This window comes from Myripristis murdjan, chromosome 13 (genome assembly GCF_902150065.1).
Source record: "Myripristis murdjan chromosome 13, fMyrMur1.1, whole genome shotgun sequence".
In the NCBI taxonomy this organism is placed as follows: domain Eukaryota; kingdom Metazoa; phylum Chordata; class Actinopteri; order Holocentriformes; family Holocentridae; genus Myripristis; species Myripristis murdjan.
This window is the reverse complement of record NC_043992.1, coordinates 35,865,001-35,882,907: the sequence shown is the minus strand read 5'-3', so window position 1 is coordinate 35,882,907 and position 17,907 is coordinate 35,865,001. Positions and strand designations below refer to the sequence as shown.

Sequence of the window (17,907 nt, the reverse complement as noted above, 5' to 3'; positions counted from 1 at the left end):
TCACTTAGAAAAGGCACTCCCTAGAAATGAGACAGTTCATTTTAATTAAGGCATAAACAACTGTGGTTAGGGTTTGTGGTAATACCTGTAATTCCTGTGTTTCATAGGAGTGATGTGCCGCATAGGGACACTGGTGTTGAATAAGATTCTGTTTTCTGATCGCAGCTGGAACTGACGCCTCATACGAACACGAAGTTCACTGGGATGCAAACGTTCAGTCAAACTTTGCACAAGTTTACAAGTTCAGTCTCTTTTTTATAGTAAATGTGCAAGCTCTGGAGTGTTGGTTTTCTGGTTTCTACTGCTACGAGACAGCTGTTCACACTCTCTTCTTTGAATTTTTTCTTTTTTTTTTTGGGGGGGGAAGAATTTCTCTCCAAATTGCATGCAAATCCATTAGAAATGCATTACTTATTCTTGCTATCACTACAGGTCATGGAAGTAAGCGGTATGGCTTTCATATGATGTTGCAAGAAACTGCTCCACTGGCTTGCTCTATACTTGCTGACAGGAGGTGGTGGCAAATGTCTCGGAAAAAGAAACAACAACAAAACTGCTCCAATCTCAGAGTGTCCTATCCTCAATAGATTAATATCAATAGGCCTGTTAAATCCTGAACATTCCCATTAAATGCTATTTAGACAGCTCAACCCACTGAATTTTTGAACCACTTACATGAAACACAAAATATCAAGATGCATTTATATTTATATGGGTGAACGGCAACAGCAAAGACCTCAAGGGCAAAACAAGATTATACATTTTCCTGTGAAGGTATAAAATTAAAGAAAAAAATGTAGCTGAAAGCTTTGCACAGCATTTTCCTTTTTATAATTGTTTAGATCATGCCTTTCTTACCATACTGATACTGGTGAACTGTGAGGGGAAAAAAAGGAGTATTAGGCAACTGATGACTGCAAGATGTAGAATCATAACATGACCTAAGACAGAACAGACTTATGTCTGATAAAATCAGAGCACAAAAGCCAGCAGAAGCTAAATTTGGCAGCATGGCTTGGCGCTACATTTGCACCAGGGTAAGTGCGTTCAGATGAAAACCAATTAGCATTTGCCTCAAGCACAACAACGTTAGCAGTAATCACTAAAAAGTTTCCACACATGAGCATGTAGGCCTATATGTAATTACACAACAGAGCCTGTATGATTCATTTGTTGAATATCAAAGGGCATTCTGGACAAAAGTAAGAATGCTATCCTACATTATGAGCACAGAGTCATCCCTGCTGATCACAACGCTGCTTTAGGTTTACCTGCATCAAAATAACTGCAGTACACAACATATTGCAGGTAAATGCTGCACCGAGTAAAGCCTCCTGTACACTGTTTACATTATTTTTGGAGTTATCAGTCAGTATCTCCTTCACGTTGCCTGAACTCAACACAGAAGGCGTGAATGTCAAACCAACTTCAGGTCTGCTTGTCTCAAGTTGCTGTGCAGAAATGAGGTGAGGTAACTGTTTCACAATATACAACAAACTTAAGTGGTCCAAGATGGATTGACTCATCAGCTGAGTGTCCTGCAGATCTTTTGAGCAGGTTAATCTGCAAATCTGGCAAATACAACAGCCGACGAATTTTATTCTGGACCTCTTACAGGAGGAGCCTACATTACCTACAATGCTGTAGGAGCGTATGTCTTTTGAACTGAACCAGGCTACGGACTGAGTTACTTTCTTCGCCTACTCAGAATTATCTAGTAATACTCGGCACTGCACAGAACTGTGGGCTCGCCAAAGAGCTGTCTGCAGTATATTTAGCTTTGAGAGCACTGAAACCATAGTGTAACTGAGGAAAATTTAGGAATCAAAGTTGTGAATCGATTCAAATCGCACAAGATTTGTGATTCTTACTTGAATCAATTTCTTCCCCCGACCCCTAATTGAAACCGGAACAAAATTAAGCCAAGTAGGCCTCCAGCGGTTTAAGTGCCGTGTTACGAGGGGAAACGACTGGAGAGGCTGTACGCCGCGTGTGTAACCTTTATAATAAGATAAGTATTTGAAAGACCACCTGATCTCAGATGAACTCCACTGACTTGTAAATCTACAATAAAACCTTTGTTAACTCCACAGTGCCTTTTAATTAAATCAAGCTTATGGCTGAAAACCATGCAAATCAATCTGTGATTAAAAATATTTCCTTCTCGGGATAAAGGATTCTGTCAGGTCAAACTGAGACTGGGGGGGGCAAAACTCCATGTGATTTTCATGTAACGACTTCAAGAAGAGCTTATGGATTGTGTGTGTGTGTGTGTGTGACTTTGTGTGTGTGTGTGTTTTCAGTTTGCTTTTCTGTGCTCATGACAAGGGCATTGTCAAGCCGTAACAGCCTGGAAACTGAAGCCTGACCTTCTGTCCTGGTAAGCCTGGGCCGGTCAATACATTTCCATAACTATGACACCAGATGACCATTTCTCACCCTTCTCTCCACCACAGGACTCACAACGGGCTTTCAACACAAAGCCCAGATTTTAAATGAACTCGCACATCATAAAGTCCTTCAGCTACCCCCCAGGACACGCTCTGGGAATTCTCCTTGACTTTGACCATCTTTCCCATTTGCAATTCATCATCTCCCGGTCTCAGCATCACAAAACCACCACCACCACCACCACCACCGCTGCTTTGTCATTACAATGACGCAGACACAAGCTGTATTGTTTGCGTCTGCCAGTGAATAGGGAGCAGCACAATAGCTCATTGCCTGCAGTTGTAGGTAAAGTTGTACCATACAGAGAGTGTCACAGGTACAAACATGAGGTGGGAAACCCCACCCCAAAGCACAGGCAGCAAAGAGCTCAGGATGTGTGGACAGGATACAAAAAGCATAAAATAATGAATTAGGTGCCAAGGAAATTGAAGCCTTGATGGAATTTCAGGGGACTGTTCATGAGTTTCTGATAAATCCTGGGAAAAAAAAAAAAAAAAAAAAAAAAAAAAAAAAAAAACACATCCCACCACACAGCACAATCCACAGGAGTGTGTCATGTGCCTCTGCATCTTTCAGATTCAGTGTGAAAACTCTGAAACAAACTGTAACCTGTGCCTAAAGACCCAACTTTCACCGGCTGCTTAAAAGAAAAGAGAGGAGAGGAAAAAAGACACAAATGTGTGACGACAACTGCTCTCTTTTAGCACCTCTTTTGGAAGGTAGGAGGTTGTGAGGGCAGGAAAGCCATTTGTCTCTGCTGTCTCGAGCACACAGCCCAATACACAATATTGCAAAGAGGCAAAAATGCACAAGAGCAAACACAATGACTTACCTTGCTGGCTACAAGCGGAGAGGGAAGAGTGCCACCTCTTTTGCCAGGCGGCCCGGAGTAATTCCAAACATCACTGAAGGAAAAATTTCAAGCTCAGTACAAAAGGATTATTGGTACTCCTCTTTCAAGTCCACAGCAGACTGACTCCTATGTGCAAGGATGAGTTGAGGAGTCGAAGAAGGGAGGGGGAGTGCCTGTTTGTAAATCCCCCCCTCCCCCTGCTGACTCTCACACTCTGCTCCCTCCTTCGCTCTCTAATTCCACTCCCCTAAACTAAAAACCTACTGCCGGCAGGAATGCGTGTTCCCTCCCTCGTCTCCTCTTTAATTGCATCTCCACACCCCTACGAGGAGCATTATGTTTACACTACATGTTGCAACCTCTATCTTTAAAAAGAGAACCAAAAAAAAAAAAAAAAAAAAAAAAAAATCATTCATAAGATCTGTGACTACCAGAATATTCAGACTCAAGCTTCCTTTAAATCAGAATAATCTGAATCGAATGGTGCTGTGTAATAGAGTAATAACGTAGAAATACATGGGAAAAAATATGTAGCTCCATCTTATTGATTTGTGGTTTTAAAGTGTGAGATTTTTTTGGTTAAAAGATGACAAAAAACAAAAATAATGTTCTTATCACCTCAAAAGCAGTGAGGGCAGAAAAAAAAAAAAAAAAAGAGCCGAATTGATGCGGCACATCAATAATTTGGAACATTCAGCGAGACTGTCCAAAATGGACCCGTGAATGGAGGGAGGGCTGGAGTGTTGTTGTCATAGCACCGGTGATGTCGTGTGGCTATCACGTCAGCAGTGACAGCGGTGCTGGATTCATTTTGAGATGATGGAGCGGCGGAGAGGGTACACAGCGAGGAGAGAGGAGGAGCGGCGAGGACGCAGGACGGAGGGCACAGCGGCGCTCGCTCGGCTGAGTGCTGCAGCCTGCATCATGTGCTCCTGAAGCAGCTCTGCACACACACACACACACACACACACACACACACACACTGACGCTGAAACGTGCCCCCGGGCTGCACTGGGTCACACACCCTGATAACCAAACGGGAGCAGGGAGGAGAGCCGGAGCTTATTCTCCTGTCTGAAAGGAGTCCAGAGATTTGGAAGGGGTGAATTGCCGTGTCTAGACTTTGTGATTACGATGACCAAAATAAAAAAAGCTCTCAGCGCCGTCATCAGGCTGGCTTCCTTTCAATGTGGCTTCATGTGCAGCCAAGGCTGTGACCCCTGTATTAAACTAAACCACTGGATTTTTATAGTACAAAGAAAAAAAAAGAAAAAAAAAACAAACACACACAATCTGTTCCAATCTCTGCTTTTCAATAAACAAGATCCAAGACTGAAACGAGACACTATGAAAACAAAAGCACTGGAAGCATATAATACAATTTTATGACATGATGATGTCAAAACATCATTATTTACACCGGTTATCTAACATAAATATAGATTAAAATACACTGATGCGCTGTCTACATGATGCATGTGTGTGTGTGTGTGTGTGTGTGTGGGGGTAATAATGACTGGTATAAAAACATTTACTTAATATGTAAGCAAATATTAACCCTAATATAATATCTGTACTGCATTCCTCATAGGCTTAAGTGGTCTTTCAGCAAACAAATGAATTGAAGTTCATATTTCATGAGATGGGATCTGCTTATCTGGTGGTCTCCTTGAGAACGCTGCAAGCACAATAAAAGTGCCTATCAATGAAATGTGGGCTAATGCCGAATCCATGTCTGCTCCGACCACAGGCATTTCAAACACGCAGCTCGCTTTCCCCTGCAGCCGGGCTACACAACGCAAAACGCTCAAGGCCATTAAATCTGCCGCCGTCCTGGCTGAGTTTCGGAGCCGACTGAATTGGACATCCAATACATTGACAGGCGATTCAATACCGCTAGAGCAATTTGGCAGGTGAGTCTACGGTTACAGATCCATGGCAACACCTCCGACTGCTGATGCTGTCCAGGTGTCACAACCCATTGCAATCACTGCCAATCTCCTTCAGCGGTGCAGAGCAAAAAAAAAAGCTGAAGAGGGTAGAGCTGAGCGAGCCGCGTGCCAGGATGTGCATTAAATTCCCTAAATGCGATGCATCCGAAAGATACAGCAACCTGGTTACCCTTTAATGTTGTTTTTATATATAGTAACACCGCTCTGATTTGTCCTTTGTTGAGGATAAGTGCCTTTGGAAAACACCCAGTCCCCTTGACATGATGTCACGTTGCAGTCTGAATTCAAAATAAATGTAGACTGTTGTTTTTTTTTTTGTTTGTTTTTTGCCACCAATCTTCAGAAAAATAACCCATAATGACAAAGTGAAGCATGTTTACGGAAACTCTTGCAAAGTTAAGGCAGACTATGTAGTTTCAAAGTGGAGGGCGCACAGTTAAAAATGATGATTATATTTATTGTAATTATACATGCCTTATGAGTTCAGCAAAACCTTTATCCTGTGATAACCCAAAGTATAAGGGCATTTAGCTCCATTTTTGGTTTTTATAGACATGTGATATCGAGACACTGGATTCAAGAGTCATTTAATTACATTAATGTCATGGGTTATCATGTGTCTTGGCATCCATATAACTCAGACTATGAACCTGGGTTTTAATCCTTCCTCAAACTTCCTCAATCCTCAACATCAGTTAACAAAGTGGCGTGCTCTCCCCTTTCAAAGTGCTTAGTCAGAAGTCTTCAGCCCCCCCCCCCCGAGTCAATATTCTGTACAAGCACCTTTGGCAGCTATTACAGTCTGGAATCTTCTTGGAAACGTCGGAGCGGATTCGCTCATGCTCAAGCTTGATGGGGAGCATATGTGAACAGCTATCTTAAAGCCATTCCAGCCGTCCAATGGGATTCAAGTCTGGGCTTTGGTTCACTGTCATGTTGGAACATAAATTGCCATCCTGATCTACGGTCTTTGGCTCTCAAGCAGGTTCCCCCTCAGGATTTTGCCCCGTACTTGGCTCCGAATAATTGTCCCCTCTGTCCTTACGAGAGTCGCAGGCCGTGCTGCTGACAAAGCTCCACAGCCTGATGCTGCCTCCACTAAACTACAAGGCTGGGATGGTGGTGCCCACTTTCTGACATGTAAAGTGATTTGCATTGAGGCTAAAGAGTTCAGTTTTTCCACCTCAAGTGCTGCACTGACTGTGATCCTTCTGGCATGAGTGCCCGCTGCACTCTGCATTTGTGTCTTTTGGTCAGTTTGGTCTGACAAACTCGAGGCAGAATACCCCTTTTCCACTTGCAGGATGCCAGTGCTGGTGCTGGGCCCGTGCTCAGCTCAACCCTGCTAAGAACTGGCCTGCGTTTCCACCGGTGAGCGCCAAACAAACGATCCAACACCGCTTTTGTTGTGTTCTTTCTTGTAGTCCCTGTACCCCCCTCCCACGCCCGTTTAATTTCTTCATCTTATTATTTGATCTGTAGTTTGAATAGCACCCGCTTTTCCCAGCTCACCTCCAGTTCACTCAAACAAATTTTGAATTTACTTTGTTCTTGTCAACTTTCCATCTGGTCCTGGGTCTCTCTACTGCACCATCCTGCCAGTAAAGGGTTGCCATCTTTGATGGATCACTGACTTCCGGGAGTTACTTCACTCATTTCTTCTTGGGATAATCTGGCTACGTTTTTTGCTGCTGCTGCTGTTTTTTTCTAATGTGAACAACAAAAGGTGGGGATATTACTCTGCCTTCTGATCTCTTATGCGACCAGTTTCTTGGTTCCAGTCCAGTGAGTTTATGGGGCAAAATCGGCTTCCAGGCCAAGCACCAGAATTTTGCTGAAGAAGCGCTGGAAACGGTTTGTAATTTGGGGCGAGTGCCAGAGCCGTTGCCAAACAGCGAACCATTCCAAGGGGTGGAAAAGGGATATGGATTGTTCTATATTTTTCTCGTTCGAACAGATGGATCCGACGATGATGTTATGAACCTCCAACACCTCTGAAATATTATTTAATATACTTCCACAGATCTATGCCTCCTCACAATTATGTCTCTGGATACTCCAAATTTTTCCGTGGACTTAGTTAGACAATAGTTTTCAGCTATGACATAGACTGTCATCTATGGGACCTTTTATAGACGTATGCGTTTTATTCTAATTAGCTTCTTCTTGAATGTAGTCAATTGCAGCCCATTGCTGAATTGGTTACAGGAGGACCTCAACCTGAAAAAACATCCCAAGCTCATTCAAATGAATAATTTGGAATATCACCGCAAAAGGATGGATATTTATTAACGCAAAACATTACAGTTTTGTAGCTGTAATTCATTTGCAAAAATTTGTAAATAAAAACTCACACTGACATCACGGGCTGCTGTATGTAGGTCAGTGACAACAGTCCTCAGTCCATGTTGAAATCAGTGTAACGCCACAAAACGTGGAAAAAGTCAAGGGGGCTGAGCTACTTCTACACACACTGCTGCCTAATGAGCCTAACATAGTTAGCACATGATGTCACACTGTTGACCCTAACTTGTTAGATAAAAGACCACCAACTATGACTACACATGCACTGTTTTAGCAGTTCTGACTGTCCCACAGGATGAAATAATATTCAATATTTTTTGGCTCGTATGTCAAATTGTTCTGTTTCATATTGATGCAGTGTGCTGTCAGTCGGTTTGTTCACATCTTATTGCAACAGATGAGTTTAGGCTGACATTCAGCCGCGCTAATGCTCAACATAAGGACATTATCAAAGAGGCTAATTTCAACTGAGCATAAGGCCTGTGTGGCGCTGCAGACAAAAGTCAAATTATCAGGAAATATGGCATAAAAATAGCTCTGCTTTGCATGACCAAGCTGAATATGTAAATGGAAACGCATTTAACAACATGCACCGCGTTCTGACAATGCAGTGAAACAAGTCCGGTGGGACGAAACAATAAGAGCCTCACAGCATTACCAGGCACGTTTAACTAACAAACCTATCCGTTTCTTCATCTTACACAAATTAATTGTGTTTTAGCTCAAATTTTACTCCCAAATCTGGAGGCAGAGCTCTAAAAATACAAATTTGCAATTAGGCACGCATCACACTTCATTCTGGAACAAGGGCCAGGCTGTGTGCACTGCCGGGTCAAACATAAGGGTCTTTTGTGAATCTACGACAACACTGGAAGGAACATCGTTCACCGCAAGGGTTCGAGTGTTTATTTTTATTTTATTTTTTTTCTTTGAAGGTTTATTTTTTGAAGGTTTATTTTCTCGAAACACATGTCCCCACTGTGGTGTCCTTCAGAGGAGACAGATGATACATTGTGCTGAAAGAGAACACTCTGTGCGACGGATATCTAAAAGGGAAAAATGCAACTGTTACACAAGACATGAAAGCAGTAACCCCAACACTGGACTGGTACAGATCATTAGCGGGGAACCCAGTGGTTTCCAGCAGCGGGTTGCCTCTCCAGAGCCGACATCAAAGAAGAAAAAAAGCTGAAACTGATTGGTTAGGACTGAACATATACAGCATAGGTGGCTCTCTCCAATACGAGTTATTTAAAAGATGCTTGCAGCTTATAAAAGCTAAAATAAACCAGAGTAACCTATATATGCAGTTACAGCTGGGTAAGGTAAGGTAATCTGTGCACTTGGTTGACACCGTACACTGCAAAAACTCCAAATCTTACCAAGATTATTTGTCTTATTTCAAGTCAAAAATGTCTTATTTCTAGTCAAAATATCTCATTACACTTAAAATAAGACATGATCACCTCAGAAGCAAATTGTTTTTAGACAATTTTCACAAATTCACTTGAAATAAGTGAAAATTAGCTAGAAACAAGAAACAAATTTTGCCAATGAAACAAGCAAATTTTCACTTGTTTCAAGCAAATTTTCACTTGAAACAAGAGACAATTGTCTAAAAACAAGTTACTTCTGAGGTGATCATGTCTTATTTTAAGTGTAATGAGACATTTTTGACTTGAAATAAGACAAATAATCTTGGTAAGACTTTGAGTTTTTGCAGTGTATACACCCGCGACGATTTATGAGCTTCTAAAACGTGCGATATCCATCTGCTGGGTTCAAAAACACATCCAGGCTAACTGGCTGTCATCTCAAACCAACTCCAGAGTCCACTTCATGCAAATGAAATTGACCTCTTGCTGGCACAGTAAGCCTAATTCCAGCCTCCCCCAAAGTGACTCACACTCTCTGCAGTTTAGAGCACTTAGTATCTATTATTCATCCCAACCACAAGGCTCTATCAGCCACGTGAGCCAGATGCTCATCACCCAGCACATCTCCGACAACCGGTCATAAGTTCCTGCTCAGAGCTCCGAAATAGGAGGAGGAACACAGCTTTGATATCGCCTTTCTGTGCTCATCTGCCGTGTCTCTACAAACCTCATGACCGCTGCGAGGAGCAAAACGTTGCTGAATCCCATCCGCTATTCTCTCTATGCGCACACTGGCCTCTCACTTAGGAATAGTAGCCCACTGTAATTGGAACAGAATCTTTGAAGAAATCACTTTTCGCGCCCGCATTACCACAACCTCAAAGGAGGCTTTGAAGCTCAAGTCAATACTTGACTGCTCAGGCAAGTTGACTCAATTTGTGGAGAGCGCTGTGTTTGCTTGTTTCCAAGGCCAAAGCCACAGCGAAGGGCCTATTCATTTCTGCTTTGATGAGAATGTTCATTTAGCCTTATAATTTATGAGGAGGGCTACAGTCTCATTATGTGTGGAAATCAAGCAGCCCTACATTGTATCCGCTAAGGTTTCACCCACAATCTGAGTCGCATAAAAAGAGTGTGAAAGCACTCGCCGCTTTGTCGCTGCTGAAACACAACCCAGGCTTTTCTCACATTGTATGGAGTGAATCCACAAGTCCCTCTAAAGTGCTGCACGGCAAGAAGTGGCTGTCCTCTGCCAAGCATCTGGGATCAACTCTCAGCAAGCGTGCCATTTAGATGCTCCTCCAGATTTATGCTGACTGTGAGCATGTCATGAACCCCCCGAGTATGACCTTACTTTGGCTTCAGCCTACATGTCAGAGGCTGGAAAATAAAGCTATGTGTCAATCTCCAGTGTTATGTTGTTGGCAATAAATGAGAAAAGTAGGCATGTTTGTTTTTTTGATTTTTTTTTAAATGCATGTAAAATATTGTATGAAAATAGTGCAAAGGCTGCCCCGTGATTCACCTACAGCACAACTCTCTCTGGCTTCGTGAGGCAGCTGATACAGACATATTTCTAATGTGGCTGAGTGTAAAGAACAAAGGGATGCCTCTTCTCAACCGTCCAAAGGCAGTGGAAGACTGACTGATACAGCAGAACATCAATAGTACACTCTAATGGAGACAGATGTCCTGTCAGGAGAACAAGGGAAGACCCCGCTCTTGTCTACAGCTCAATAGAACATGGATGTAAACAGAAGCACAGAGGAAACGTGATCTTGTCCTTCATCCATCAAATTGGGCAGGAAAAGGAACAAAGAAAACCCAAATTTACGCACTAAATATAATGTGATTACCAAATGTAGATATTGAGGAGGGGAAAAAAAGACGGAATAAAACCACTTCTTGTGTATACCAGCGGCATGGAAAGAGCCTGCCTTGCTGAAATATAAGGAATCTCTTGTTCTGTGAGGAGGGAGTGCAATTAATTCTCACAAGACAAATTTGGCAATCAGCCTGTGCAGCCTGCGTTCAACACGAGCGTCCGAACAGAGAAGACCACTCACAGCAGCGAGTAAAACACTCTGGCACAATATGCCCGCTGCGGATCAGAGCTTTGTTTCAATACAAGGCCACCAAAGGTTGCAAGTTAAACGTTATTTAACTAAGAGTAATGTTATCAGAGCCATCATTTTGACAGCATAATTACAAGGGAGCAGCGTCTTACTTAAAGAAACCTACTGAAACACACAGCAAAAGTCTCCATCTTAAAACATCTAGTGTCATTTTCAGTGTTAAAATCTTGTTTCTCTTAAAAACGAGTGAAAAAATTCTGTTTCCAATGAAATTTCATGTTTTTGTGTTTTTTCTTCTGGAAACAAGTGTAAATATGTCGAAACAAAGTATAATAAGGAAATGACATTTGATTCAAGAAAATTCTGGAGACAGGGTGAATAGCACTGGAAACAATCAGGATTATTTTGGCTATTTTTTTCCACTTGTTATAAGAAAAACATTTTTAACAATGAAGATCAGACTGAAAGGCTTGTTCTGCTGGAGATTTTTTTTTTTTGCAGTGTAGACTGTTCCAAAAAAACGTGAGCCAAGTTAGCAGCAGTCAACCTGTAAATACTGTCAGTTTGATGTCTCTATCGTCCGTTAAGCCTAAATGAAATATAAAGCCATAAATCCTTTCATTGCACAGAGCTGCTATTCGACGTCTGAACCTATGAAATATTCAGACGGACCCACAAACACCACTCCAGCCCAGAGTTTACTCAAATATTTAAAACAACTTTGCTGGCAGTGTGCATTTTAGCGAGCAGTCGTGAGCTGCGGATGTGGTCATTTCATTATTAAACCTGCGAGGCGCTGAGGATGAAGGGACCTCAGCTCTCTGCTCTCATTATGAAACCAAAAAGAGCCACGAAGAAGAACGAGAACGAGACAAAAGGCAAGATTTCCAGCTATGTGTGTGTTGGCTGTTGCCATATTCCTGTACTTTACATCTCCACAAAAACACTTATTATTTGCAGATTTTTCTTTTTACCTCTGATAAGGGATTTATTTAAATGCAGAACTGGCTAAACTGAAAGGTAACAGAATTATGTCTGTCAACATCATTTTAAAAAGCCACTGATCTTGACATTTATGATATAAAAATATTTTTAATTATGTTAAAATCACAGTAAATAGTAGTTAGGAGTGGCCGATTTTAAATACAGTCTATATATTGGAATGCGTTATTCTGTACTGAAATTGCCACAGAAAACTCTGAATCACAAGGCTGGCTAAGTTTTTTACTTGGCACAAAGCACAACAGTCGACTCTCCAGTATTTGCTTTGCACATCTCACAAATGAACGAGCAGTTATGTAGACGTGGGATGGAGATGAATAATTCACAAAGAACACTTATAAGGGTTAAATTATGCGCATTTCAAGGAATCATCCGCGTTTGGTAGTACATGCTTGTGCACACAGGAAGAACAAAGTCGCGGATTGTACGAAAAGTCAACACATTACCATATGAATGCGTACACATTCTTTCATGTGTGGTTAAGACGGCCGCTGCGTCGCCTCAAGTTGGTCCACGTTTGAGATCTCTGAGATGGAGAATGCGGCCTGAAGGAGTTAAATGAGCGCGGACATGAGCCAGAGGGAAGCCGGACGAGTTCCAACTTGATCCCCAAGAAAGCAGAGAGAGAGAGAGAGAGAGAGAGAGAGAGAGAGAGGAGAGAGAGCTAGAGGAAGACCCAGGGAGCGAGTTCTGTGTACGGGCATGTCACACAGGTGGGCTCAGCTTACAGCCCTCAGGTCACATCTGAACACTGAGGCCGTCCTGCTGGATGCTCCACATTGTTCCTTGCCCCCCGGCCGGCATTCAGCCTCTTGTTTAGGCTATTCTCTGAGTTCTATACTTATTGCAATCAACACCTTGCAGAGCTTGCTTCCAATTACTGCCTCTGCCAGGTGCACCTGTGCGGCGCTTACATTTTAACAGTTACTGCGAGCCAAGCCAAATGTCAGATCAAAACAATAACCGTGAAAAAGAAAAGTTACATTAATGTCAGCGACTGACTTGCGGCTGCAGTCTCCGCTCTGAAAAGCCTTACTCATGGGGGTCAACAACATGATTTCACAGAAATGCTGTTAATAATAATAATAATCTAATGCCAATCAAAAATGCATCGCATGACACCAAATGCCAGAGCTGCAGTGCTTCAGTCTGCTCTCAGGATCACTTTTCTTGTCTGTTTTCTTGTCTGCACATTTTTCCGCACCTGATCAAGCTTTAACTTTCTCTCTGACACTAAGAAAAATATAAAAGCCTGCACTTAAGCATGGTATGTAATGACGCTCAAACCTGCAGATGGGTGACAAATTAAAAGAAAAAAATACATAAAGTGTCTTAGTAAGGTGTCGGGCCACCAAGAGCCTCCAGAATAGCTTCAGTGCTCCTTGGCATAGATTCTATAAGTCTCTGAAAGTCTGAAGGGATGGAGCTCCATTCTTCCAAAAGATACTTTGTCCACTTAGAGGGAAGGCTCACTGCAAATCAAGGCAGTTATTCTGAGTGATCACCAAACATTTGGGAGTGGTCACTTCCAGGATGAGAGCGTCCCCATCCACAGGATGGTTGGTGACATCCCAGTCACATCTCAACTGGACACCTGCAGGAGATTTTGGGCTGATTTGTTAGACAGTGCTCTCCACCACCATCAAAACACCGAATGAGGGAATATCTCTTGGAAGAACTGGCGCTCCGTCCATCCAGTGGAGCTCCAGAGATTTGGAGAATCGACGCCAAGGAGCACTGAAGCTGATCTGCTCGGCTCGTGGTGGCCCAGCACCTTAAGAGACTTTGTGTTTGGTTTTGTATGTATTATGGAACACTGACTTTAAATCTTGTACCTTATGTTGCTGGATGTTGAAGGTTATGGAACAAGGATTCAGAAGCATCCATCCAAGGCATCCAAAGTGCATTGCCCATTTTGGACTTGGACATGCTCTGTGCTTCCTCTTGACATGAACTTGACTGGACCTGGTCTTGGAGCAGACTCGAAACACTCAGTTTTTGGAGCCATTAAATGCTCTACACTACAGCAATTAGCCTATAAGTTTGGCTCGGGTGTCCAGATCCCAGACAAACAAACACCTCCAGTCTCACTGACAGGTTATTTTGCATGTTTCTCCCGTGTCTTGTTTACGATGCATTCCAGCCCTATCATATTCACTGTAAATACAACCTGCCATTTGGGAAAAACAATCACGTCAGCCTCCCGGCGGTAATTACAAGCAGGACATGTAGGATTTCTTGTGTAGACTCCAATTTCTCCCACTTGGCACCACAAATTGCAGAAACGTATCCGCGATCGGTGGATGTACTAATGAGCTGAGTTCAAGGAAAAGAAAAACAATACAGCTACAATAAACTTCCCTGACTACATGCATGCAACATTTTATGCAGTTTGTTTATCATCATAGTTAAAAAAAAACAAAAAAAAAAAACAAGAAACACAACTTGGGTGCAGGTGTTCCAACAAGTTGAACATGGGAACACGTCCAAGCTGCTGCGGCTCTGTATAATAACAATGAGAAAGCAGCACTGTATGCAAATTTAATACTATATGCCAATACAGCACTTTAGGCAAATTTAAGTCTGTTAAGCATGCAGAAAATTTTGGTGTGATGTGTTCACAAGTGCTTTACATGGAAATGAATGCAAATGCTAGTTCAACGATGGGTCAGAAACTTGTATTTGCAGTATTGTCACAATGTAACAGAGTTTATATGCGCTTGTTTTGCCTTTTCACATGAGCGGTTGTGCAGCCACAAACAAGACTCAACTGTGCCAGTAAATTAACTCTTTGTGTCAGAATCCCCTGTATGCACCAAGACAGGCATATCTTCCTCCATTTGGGGGAAAAAAAAAATAAATAAATAAATTAAAAAAATTACAGCTCTTTGATTTTTTTCCACACATTCAAAAATTTGTAGAAATGTGTTAATGCAAATGTATTTCACATATTTAAAAATAAGTAATTTTAAAAATCTATTTACTCTCAAAGTAATGATAAATATTTTCCCCTCGAGGTTTTTTTCTATTTACATTTCACTGAGGCACAAATGACAGAAACAATAGGAGGGGACGGGGGAGGATGGGCAACAGCACATATACCTGTTAACAACACATCACTGCAAACACTTCTCTCCCCCCACAGCATTTGTCCTCCTCCTGTCATGCTGCCTACAGGCAATCAATAGCCTACACAGTGTGATTCAACCTTGCCAGATGCACCTGAATGCTGCCAACTTATCAACGGGCTATGCTGATTGTTGCGGCCAACACAATAGCTACAACATGACAACATTTGAGGTCCAAAAATATTGTTCAGACGCTGCAACAAACTCTTAAGGTCATAGGAGTGATGCGGATGCACAGCTGAGCTACGCCTTTCACTCGAAGAAATGCGCATGAGCTGTTTACTAAAGCAGCCGGTGGCAAGACAGCAATGTTTCTGCTGGACGCACTGTCAGACGAAGCACGAATGAATGGAAAACGATGGAAAAGACAAATAAGTCGGCATTTTCCGCCAGTCGGTGTGACTGTGCGGCCATGCGTTTCATGACTTGCATGCTCCACACACTCACAGTCTGTGGAGATGACTCCTGCGATCACAGCGGACCACCCGACGCGCTGACTCGGAGCTGAGGTAAAGCCGGACAGGTCACCGTGCCTGTTTTTCTCGCATGCCTGGTTTGGCGAACATCCTGCGCTGCTGACACCGAGCAAGCCGAGGCAGCGGTGCCGCTGTGCGGGGTGCGCATTGGGGACGGCAACTGAAACGTCTGGACGAGCGTTAACCTTGGCAGCGTTGCCATGTAACCATCGCTGCTCAGACGATATGAAGGCGCTTAGGAATTTGTCCAAATCACTGGCTGTGGCAGATGACGCCACATGTGTCAAACTGCTGCCGTTCCGTGTAGAAAAGCACGTCGTATCCAGGGCTACGTGAGGGAGCACACGGTGTCAGTGCGGCACCGCGGACGTCTGTCTCGTCTTATAAACTTGTATGATTGAGTGACGCGGTCGCACACACGGCACTAGGACCACGGGGAAGCATGATCGGACATCGAGCTAATTTCTCCCCTCCACATGATTCGGGGTTGCATGCATCTCTCCCCTCGTACATACCTGCCGCCGCGTCCGCTGGAGCGCCGCTGCTGCCGTCCTAACGATGAAATCATGTTGTCCGCTCACACGCCTCCGCTGCCGGCCATCGGTTTCCTTGAGTCCTGCCTCTCCAAGGTCCGCCGCTCGCCTGGCCACGGACCATGCGTGTTGTTTCCACACTGCCGAGAGGGGAGGAGCGCACGGCCCTTGGAGACGGCGTGCAAATGGATCATGAGAACGCCACTTACCTCTCCTTTGAGCCAATCCGCTCCAGTTTATTCCTTTTGGATCTGCGTCTGTGATGTGCACCCTCCCCGGGACTCCTTCAAGTGCGATACTCCTGCCACAATCTCAGTGTGCATAGTGTTTTTTTTTTTTTTTTTTTTTTTTTTTTTCAATACCTAATCTATTCTGTATGGTTGGTGCAGTGAATTCTAGAGTCTGTGCGCCCCCCCCGCCCCACCACCATCACTAACACCAACACCACACACAAGCACAAAACAGCATTCATAGGCAATTACATCCTTTAATCAGTGTGCACTGTGCATGCAAAGGATATGAATGAAAATGACAGTGACACTCAAACTGAATTCCATTTAAACACCCAAACGCAAAAAGATTCTGGTTTAGGGGCCAAGAAGACCTCAACATAACAAAACCATCAACTGTAGTGAAGAAACTCGATCATATGTATGATCACATATGTAAGCAATGATCTGATGAGGCTGCTGAATGATGTGTCTGGTCCACTGGAGGTCCCAGGAGACACAGGCCCACATCCAGCAGCATTCTCTTAAATTTCTGTTATGTTTTCTCTGAGGAGAAAACATAAGCGAAGTCAACCCCAGCACTGCACCAAATACTCTAAATCTGCTCTTACCCGGGTGTGCTGAATGATGCAGCCCACCTGTTCAGAGACTGGAGACGTGTGTCTGAGGATTTGTTACTAGCATGAGGTAATACCCTCTAAACACTATATAAGGGCAGCTCTTGTGACCTGTGCAAAACTTTCCCAAATTACCCCTGGTAGATGCCCGAGAACTAGAGATGCCACCAAACGAAGACGTGAGAGAAAAAGAAATTCAGCTGCTGAAATGAGAATTGATTGTGACTGTGTGGCTTGTGGGCACTGAGCCAAGTCATTCTTCCCTTCTTGGGACAATGCAAGTATGAACTGAACTGAGGTGCTGTTAAACTGACTGACCAAAGAGGGAAATAAGGAGAGAAAAAGTGATTTTCCATAGCATCAGTATTGGCATTACAGAAAAGTCAAAAAGCCAACAATGGGAAAAAAAAAAAAAAAAAAAATCTGTGATGCTGTGACTGTTGCCTCAGCAGATGGATGCACAGTTGCTGAAATAAAATGAAAATTGTTCTGTATTAAAATGGAGACCAAAAAGACACATTGCCCAAGCTGATGCGTTTTTTATGTTCCTCAGTTTTAAAAGTGTGTTCCCATGTGCTGGACAACCGATTAATCACCTGTGACAATGAGAAAGCTTTTTCTTATCCTGGTAAGAATGCTCTCGACCACTTGTAAAATTTTATCCTACCTATGAGGAAAGCAAAAATGAGAAAACACTGTTGAATCCCAGAAATCAATTGGTACTTAAAAAAAAAGAAAAAGAAGAAAATCGTGGATACAAACAGAAATAAGAAGAAATTTGGTCATATATCATTTCTTGCATCTGGCCCAGTATGTCATACAACTCTAATGGAAAAAAAAAAATGCTGGCAACTGGTAAGTGAATCCCAAGTGCACACTCTTATAAACAACCAAAAAACATTAGGTTGCT

At 42.9% G+C, this 17,907-nt stretch overlaps 1 protein-coding gene across 1 annotated transcript in view; it reads right to left on the bottom strand.

Annotated features, from left to right (window-relative positions):
• LOC115370070 (T-lymphoma invasion and metastasis-inducing protein 1-like) overlaps positions 1 to 16,245 on the bottom strand; it is a 66,957-nt gene extending 50,712 nt beyond the window's left edge. The window contains exon 1 of the mRNA XM_030066889.1: positions 16,133 to 16,245. The gene's annotated coding sequence lies outside the window, so the exon portion shown is untranslated. The remainder of the gene's footprint in view (positions 1 to 16,132) is intronic.
• Between the last annotated feature and the right edge of the window lie 1,662 nt (positions 16,246 to 17,907).